Consider the following 9,357-nt stretch of genomic DNA (forward strand, 5'->3'; position numbering starts at 1 on the left):
AGGACGTAAAGTCTCCATCTTTCTTTATGGCTGCATAGTATTCCATGGTGTACATATACCACAGTTTGTTGATCCATTCGTGGATCGATGGGCCATGAGTAAGTTTCTAAAGAAAAGTTCAGAGGGAATATAATTGAAGCCCAAGAATGAATATATAGATGTACATACATATATATGGATATTCATTCATGTATATACACACACATGTATGTATATATATTTGCTCATATATATCCTTTTGTAAGAATATATTATCCTATGTATTAAAATGATATCTATCATCTGTCTATCTCCCTTTATAAGATTTATATTCACTGAAGGTGAATTCAATGAAGGAAAAGACTAGGCTCATCTTTTTCACTATTTCATTGCCAGAAGCTTTCAGTTCCTGAATAATAATACCAACTAACTTACATTTTTTTAATGAATGAAAAAACTTTCAATATTTATCAAGACCTCACAACTATATTTACATTTCATAACACCATCCTGAGCTCTCAGATGCATGGTGTCATGTCTGCTCAGTATTCAGCTTTGCAACAATAGTCTTCCCACAGCCCCAGCCAGATGAGGGGGGAGCAGGCAGAGCTCAATCAGAAATGAAAAGGGGGCATTACAATTCATACCACAAAAATACAAAATAACATCTGCAAATACTACGAAAATCTTTGTGCATATAAAGTAGAAAACAGAGGTACTAGACAAGTTCCTGGAAACTCACAACCTCCAAAGACTCAGTCTAGAAGAAATAGAACTCTTGAACAGACCAGTAACACAGAGAAATATTGAAGTTCATAACTTAAAAAAACTCTGGGGAGGGAGGAGGGGGAAGGGAGGGAGGGTGATTGGAGGGATCACTTCTATGGTTTATCTTAAAAGGGTACAAGTGAATCTTTCTAAGAGTAGAATATAAACATCTTAACACAATAACTAAGAAAATGACATAAAGGCTATGTTAACCAGTTTGATGAAAGTATTTCAAATTGTATATGAAAACATCACACTGTACCCCATGGTTGCATTAATGTACACAGCTATCATTTAATTTAAAAAAGAAAAAAAGAAAAAAACTCTCAGTTAAAGAAGGACTGGACAAGATGGAATCAAGAATGAAAGACGCCAGATACATAACTAAGAGCTGATACCCATACTACAGAATTTATTCTATAAAATTGAAAAGGAGAGACTTCTCCCTAACTCATTCTAAAAGGCAAGTATTATCTTTATACCAAAGCCAAGAAGGGACACAACAAATAAAATTACAGAACTATATCCATCATGAATATAGATTCAAAAGTTCTCAACAAAATACAAACAAACCAAATTCAACAGCACATAAAAACATAATTCACATGACCAAGCAGGATTTATCCCAGGGATGCAAGGATGGTTCAGCATATATAAATCAATACATGTGATTCACCACATAAGCAGAAGAAGCAAAAACAAAGATCATGTCATTATCTCAATAGATGCAGAAAAAGCATTCAATAAAATCCAGCACTCTTCTATGACAAAAACCCCAACAAACTAGGAATAGAAGGAATATATCCAAAAATTATAAATGTCATATAGGACAAAACCACAGCAATATCACACTGAAAGGTGAAGAGTTCAAAGTATTCCTCTAAGAATGGAAAAAAGACAAGGGGACCCACTATCACCACCTCTATTGAACGCAGTAGTAGAAGTCCTAACAGAGTAATCAGGCAAGAGAAAGAAATAAAAGATATCCAAATCAGAAAAGAGGAGGTCAAACTATTGCTTTTCACAAATGATATAATCTTGCACCTCAAAATTGCAAAGACTTGACAAAGAGAGTACTAGAATAAATCAATAAGTTCAGCAAAATCTCAGATTACAAATCAATGTATAGAAGTCAGTAGCACTTCTATATACTATAACAGTCATGTTTAAAATCAGATCAAAGACTCAATAACATTCACAACAGCTACAAAGAAAATAAAATACTTAGGAATATACTTAATCAAGAAGGTAAAGACCTCTACAAGGAGAACTATAAAATACTCATGAAGGAAATTATAGATAACATGAACAAATAAAAAATATATCATGTTCATGAATGTGCAGAATTGACATTGTTTAATGTATATACTACCCAAAGTGATTTACAAATTGAACACAAACCCCATCAAAATATCAATGTCATATTTAACAGATCTACAAAAAATAATTCTATACTTCATTTGGAACCAAAAGAGATCCTGAATAGCCAAAACAATCTTAATCAAAAAAAAAAAAAAAAATCTGGAGGCATCACACTACTAGACTGCAAATTATACTACAAGGATAGAGTAACTAGAACAGCATAGTATTAGTACAAAATGGGTATATTAACCAATGGAACAGAACATAAACCAAACATAGTACCATTTACCTACAACTAACTGATGTTGGACAAAGCAGACAACAACATACACTGGGGAAAGAAAGGCCTAATACATGGTGCTGAGAAAAATGGATAGCTACATCACAAGAATTAAAGATGATCCCATCTCTCACCACTTATAAAAATTAATTCAAGATTAATGAAATGGAACACATGAAATCATTAAAAATGTAAAGCAGGAAACCTCAACAATTATAGAATAAAATGTAGAAAAAAATTCTTTTAGACATTGGCCTGGACAAAGAATTTATTAGCACTACCCTAAGGACAATTACAGCAACAATGAAAACAAATAACACTTCATTAAATTAAAAAGCTTCTGCACCAAAGAAAATAACCAAAAAAGTAAACAGACAAACTACAGAAAGGGAGAAAATATTCACAAATTCTACATCCAAGAAAGGGATAATATTCAGAATCTACAAAGAACTCAAATAAACTGGCAAGAAAAAAACCAAAACCCCATTTAAAAGTGGGCAAAAGATATGAACAGAAGTTTTTCAAAAGAAAATAGACAAATAAGCAATAAACATATGAAAAAAACACTCAACATCACTAATCATCAGAGAAACGCAAATTAAAGCCACAATGAAATACCACCTTACCCTGTCAGAATGGCCAATTTTAAAATCAAAAAATAATAATAGCAGATGTTGACATAGATGCAGAAAGGAACACTTACACACTATTGGCAGGATGCAAATTAGTACAACCTCTATAGAAAATAGCATAGAGATTCCTCAAAAAAATAAATGTAGGGCAGCGCCTGTGCTCATTGGGTAGGGCGCCAGCCCCATATACTGAGGGTGGCAGGTTCAAACCCACCCCCAGCCAAACTGCAACAACAACAACAAAAAAAAAATAGCCAGGCATTGTGGCGGGCACCTGTAGTCCCAGCTACTCAGGAGGCTAAGACAAGAGAATCGTCTAAGCCCAGGAGTTGGAGGTTGCTGTGAGCTGTGATGCCACAGCACTCTACTGAGGGCGATAAAACAAGACTCTGTCTCTACAAAATAAAAAAATGTAGACTTAGCATCCAACCCAGACTCCTGAGTGTCTACTCCAAGGAAGTTATAAGACACTTACACTCAAATGATTATTCCAGCATGATTCACAGTCACAAAAATGTGAAATCAAACTGTCCATGGATTAACCAAATGTGCTATGTATATGGAGTCCTGAGTACCATGCAGTACTTCTTAGCCATAAAAAGGAAAGAATTAATATCTTTTGCATTGGAAGGAAATGGAGACCATTATCCTAAGTGAAGTTTGTCAGGAATTGAAAAACAAATACCACATGTACCCTCTAATTTCAGACTAGTTGATGGGTACACATTGACACAGAGAAAAGTAAGTCATTGGAAATCTAGAAAAGGCAAAGAGAGTAGGAGAGGGGTAGAAACCTATCTAGTGAGTACAATGAACACTATTCATGTGAAAGGCACACTAGCAGTTCTGAATTAAGCAATGTAAAAGATGTCCATGTTACAAAAATATTTGTACCCCTTAGTATATGGAAATTTAAAAAGAAATTAAGAGGATAATAAATAAGTAAATACAATAAGTAAAAGCATGAAACTATGAGATATCAGGAAGATCATCAGAAAGTGACTTCAAGCTTGGGTTTGGAGTTTCAGGGAGTCTCTGAACTACAGATATAAACATATTATCTAACAGTAAATCTAGATAATAAAAAATTTAGCAGCAATTCCCTTTCTAAAGAGAAAAACATAGTAAGTATTCAGTTTTGTTTTGTTTTCTGTTGAAGTAGCCATCAAAAAGTGGTGAATGCCAAAAGCATTAATCTATATTCTCAGGATGGTTTCTTCAGACATTCTAATTAGACATGCTCATATTTCTCAAAGATATTGATGTATTAAAGTGAACTCTGGGGCAACGCCTGTGGCTCAGTGGATAGGGCACCAGCCCCATATACTGAGGGTGGCAAATTCAAACCCAGCCCTGTCCAAGCTGCAACAAAAACCAGCTGGGCGCTGTGGCAGGCACCTGTGGTTCCAGCTACTTGGGAGGCTGAGGCAGGAGAATCACCTAAGCCCAGGAGTTGTAGGTTGCTGTGAGCTGTGTGACACCACAGCACTCTACCAAAGGTGATAAAGTAGTATTTTTTTCTCTACAAAAAAATAAATAAATAAATAAAAATAAGGTGAACTCTGGATGCCTGAATTGTTCCTGCATCAATATCTATCATGTTTAGGATGAAGTGATAATAATGTATCTATCTTACTAGAAAGCCAAAATGCAGAGTATCCTGATAGAAGAATCCCAAACAAAAATGACTAAACCTCAAAGCCTTATGGCTTTAAAGAGTGTGAGATCAGAAGTGGTATCATTAAAAGTTAACCATTGATATTGGTGACCAGGGTCAGGTACAGTAATGATCATCCTCCACCCCCAGCCAGAACAGAAAACCTGACTGGCTATAGACTCTGCCTGTGGGAGCAATCATATCTTCCTCATAATTGCACAAGTTTCCACTAAATCCTACCTCCACGTTGGGGGTTAGTACCAGTACCATCACTGAGTACACTCAGTTGTGAATGACTGAATCAGAGCTCTTGGCATAACTAGATGGCTACTTTACTCTGTCTTTGGTTTCACTATTGTCCTTTATTTTTCACTTCTTTTAGTAATAAACAGTACCTTTCTAGCTTCCAAGAAGACAGGTGGAACACCTAATTCAGGCGCAATACCACTACTTCTTTGCTAACTTCCACCTGAGAGCATTCAGAAGAATGTCTTATTATTGTTCCCTCCAGTTGGACTGTGATGATAGTGTCAGTGTCTTAGACATGGGTTTCCAGCATAATATAGAACCCTTTCAAGAAACTTTTGCATAATTTCCTTTGATGAAAACTGGAAACATTCCTGAGGAAAAAAAAATAGATCACCCAGTGCAGTTCCCAAATTTAGCATTTCACCCTTTACAGATCAATGGGCCTCTAACACTTCAATAGCCTGAGAGAGTAGTGAAAGAGTAAAATTCATTAACAAATGTTTCTGGGGTATCATTTCAGTTTGGGCCTCTGTGTCGGACAGAGTTCCTGATGTAACCCCAGAAGCCTCATGCTCTCAATTCAATGATCCCTTTACTCATCTTTCTTGAAAGTATTTTTGAGCATTTCTGTGTTCTGGAAACTTTATTTTAACATAACAGACACACACGAAGTGTTGCAATAGTTTTGAAATATAGGTGATTTAGAAATCTCAGCCAACCATCAATGCTACACAGAAGTCATTGCCATGTGTCATTCTGAGAGACTGAAGAAATTTGTTACAAATAATGATGGGTCAACAGGTCACAGTATGAGTATGATTCAGGTTCATGTCTCCATTGTTCTTCCCAATCAAGAGCATCTAATTTCAAAAGATGTGTATTACTGAGGTCTTAAATTAAATAGGTATTCTGTATATTATAGTTTTAAAAGCTCATTAGCATTTAATTGCAAAAATAAACGTTTTTGGTAATCTATCAGTAGTATACAGGTATCTAGAGAGAAAATTATTTCCCTTCCTCTTCTCCACTACCAGATGTCTGAGATAAATAATGTTCCTAATGACTTCATAGCTGTTCTTATCTAAGATAAAATAGAGTTTGGGCTCATCAGAGAGAATACCCTCTTCTTTGATTTCATTTTTCTATGCACATGAGGCCAAAGAAGAGTCCAACTAATGTGGGAACTGTTCACTGAACTTGCAACTGATTTATCTCAGGAGAGTAGGTAACATTTTCAAGATGAAGACTGGGTTTATACTGGTGGAAACTGTCAAGATCCTTGTCCTTTTAGTGGAAATCAGTCTTCGGACCTGACTTGGAAAATGTTGGGACACCCTTTTGGGCAGAAGAAATGGCAGAATAAAAGCAATATTACCAAGGACCACTGAATTTAGAATTAATATATTTAACTTAATACCAAAAAAAAAAACCCAGGAACAAATATAACATAATTAAAAGTAAAACTTAACCCTAAAATCAAGAATCTGTGTCTTGTACTATAGTGACTGCACGCAATTTTTGTGTGATAAGTTAGAAATGATACATACACACCATTACTTTGGTCAAAAAAGGAGGAAGGACTAAGTAAAGCAAATAGACAGCCCTCAGAATGGGAGAGGATTTTTGCAAGTTATATTTCTGACAAAGGTGTAATAACCAGAATCCACAGAGAACTCAAACTTATTACTAAGAATAAAACAAGTCATCCCATTTCATTGTGGGCAAGAGACATCAACAGAAGCTTCTCTGAAGAAGACAGGTGCATGGTCTACAGACACATGAAAAAATGCTCATCATCTTTAATCATCAGAGAAATGCAAACCAAAACTACTCTGAGATACCATCTAACTCCAGTAAGAGTAGTCCACATCACAAAATCCCAAAACTACAGATGTTGGCATCACTGTGGAGAAAAGGGAACACTTCTGCACTGCTGGTAAGAATGCAAGCTAGTATATTCCTTTTGGAAGTAAGTTTGGAGAACACTCAGGGATCTAAATGTAGGCCTTCCGTTTGATCCTACAATTCCTCTTCGAGGTGTATGTCCAAAGGACCAAAAATAATTTGGCAATAAAGATATTTGCACCAGATTGCTCATTGCAGCTCAATTCATAATTGCCAAGTCATGGAAGAAGCCTAAGTGCCCATCACCCATGAATGGATTAATAAAAATGGAGACTTTATCTCTTTTATGTTTACATGGATGGAGCTGGAAAATATTCTTCTTAGTAAAGTATCTTAGGAATGGAAAAAAATATATCCAATGTACTCAGTACTACTGTGAAACCAATTTATAATCACTCACACTTGCATATGAAAAATGAAACACAACTATAGCCTAGGATGAAGGAGGGAAGGGGTGGGAGAGGGGAAGGGAGAGGGGTGGATTGATAGAGGGAGAGTTAGTGGGGGACCACATCTATGGAGCATATTGCAAGTACAAGTTGGATCTATCAGGTGTAGAACACAAATGTCTTAACTCTGTAATTCGGTAAATGAGATGAAGGCTATGTTGATTAGTAGGATGTAAGCACTCCAATTTGTACAAATAATCAACATATTGAATCCCATAATGGTATAAATGTATTTATGATCTATGTACAAATGACTTAATAAAAAAAAAAGGTACCCAGGCCCAGACTTAGCAAGGTATGATTCCTCTCTAGTGATCTAAGGGCATTGGGTAATTAGGACTGAAAGGACGTAAGGTACCTGGGTGTGTGTTTGGCACATGACCATGAAAGGCCTCTTTGTCAGCTACTCTTGGAGTGGCTGAAAGATGGGCAGGTGCCCATTATACAGTTAGGATGGGTTCCCCAAGAAGCTGGGAATGTCCCCATTGGATGTAGTATGTACCCACACAGAAACCCACAAATATCAAAGGATCTTCCTGGAAGGTCAAATTTGCCCTCAGCTCTTGGGTTGCACACTCACCTTTGAAAGCCAGAAATAGACAGCATGTTTTTTTCTTCCTTACAATCATCCATACAGAATTCACCTAAATGTACTCCTGAGATTCTTCATACCCTATTTGGATTCTCAACACCACTCAAAGAACCCCTTATGTGTCTTTCAACAGCTCCCATTGCCATCCTCAACAGCCCAATTACAACAAGCCTTGTATACTTTCTTCAAGAATTCCATTTGTCATCTTCCTCCTATGCTTATCAAATATTCACCAATGCATTTCATAGGAACAGTGAGGTATATCATATATATCATTTCATATATCATAGGAACAGTCAAGTATAAACTCACCAAAACCATTGGGTATATGTATAAACTCTATAATATCTTATGATAAAATATACAAGTTAATATTTTATTGCATCCACCATTGATTTGCCATCACATGACTAAGTGTGCCTTAAAGTTTGAGTTTAGATAGATTTTGTTGTGTAACAAAAATGGAAAAAGAATCTTTTCCAGTAATCATGGAAGGACAACCTATGATTCAGCATTTCATCCACAGTTCTCTGGTCCTTCCAGCACAAGAGCTATGCCTACTTATGTCTGAGTCTGCAAAGGAGACTTGCAATTTGACCCAAATTCATAAATTCCTCTCTCAGTGGTTTAGTGACATCTCATGTTCCTATACACCTACTAGCCTAGGGTAAAACAATGACTCATACTATGCTTATAGAAAAACAGAGTTCAACCAAGGGAAAGTACATCCTCTTTCCAGTCCTTCCCTCTGACAGGTTCACTGTCACAAAAGGAGTGTGTGTAGTGATTCACAGATGTTTCCCTGTACAGAAATGGTGCTGAGAGAACTGGATAGTGACCTATTGAAGACTGAAACTGGAACCTTACCTTTCACCACTAACAAAAATCGAATCTCACAGGATAAAAGATTTAAACTTAGACATGAAACTGTAAAAGAAGAGAGTGCAGGAAAAAAACTTGAAGATATTGGCCTGGGAAAAAATTTTATGAGGAGGATCCCATTGGTAATTGAAGCAACACCAGAAATACATATTACTAGGATCTGATCAAGTTTTTTTGTTTGTTTGTTTGTTATGGGTTTGTGTGTGTGTGTGTGTGTGTTGTTGTTGTCTTTTTTTTTTTTTTTTTTGCAGTTTTTAGCTGGGGGCTTTGAACCTGCTACCTCCAGTATATGGGGCCAGCACCCTACTCCTTTGAGACACAGGTGCCACGCTGGATCTGATCAAGTTTTTTAGCATGGCTCTACACAGCCAAGAGCACTGTAAGTAAAGCAAACAGACAGCCTTTAGAATGGGAGAAAATTTTTGCAGATTATGTTTCTGACAAAGGTCTGATTATAGACTCCACAGAGAACTCAAACTAATCAATAAGAAAAGAACAAATGAATCCAAAAGTTGGTTTTTTGAAAAGGTCGATAAAATAGATAAACCTTTGGCCAGCCTAACCAAGAAAAAAAGAGTAAAATCTCTAATCTCATCAATCAG

At 36.2% G+C, this 9,357-nt stretch overlaps 1 protein-coding gene across 1 annotated transcript in view; it reads right to left on the minus strand.

Moving 5' to 3' along the window:
- LOC100945878 (antigen WC1.1-like) overlaps window positions 1-9,357 on the minus strand; it is a gene marked incomplete at its 3' end in the record, with an annotated part of 30,480 nt that overhangs the window by 13,494 nt on the left and 7,629 nt on the right. The window lies entirely within an intron of this gene.

This window comes from Otolemur garnettii, unplaced genomic scaffold, assembly GCF_000181295.1.
Source record: "Otolemur garnettii isolate 467f Iridium unplaced genomic scaffold, OtoGar3 scaffold00499, whole genome shotgun sequence".
Lineage (NCBI taxonomy): Eukaryota > Metazoa > Chordata > Mammalia > Primates > Galagidae > Otolemur > Otolemur garnettii.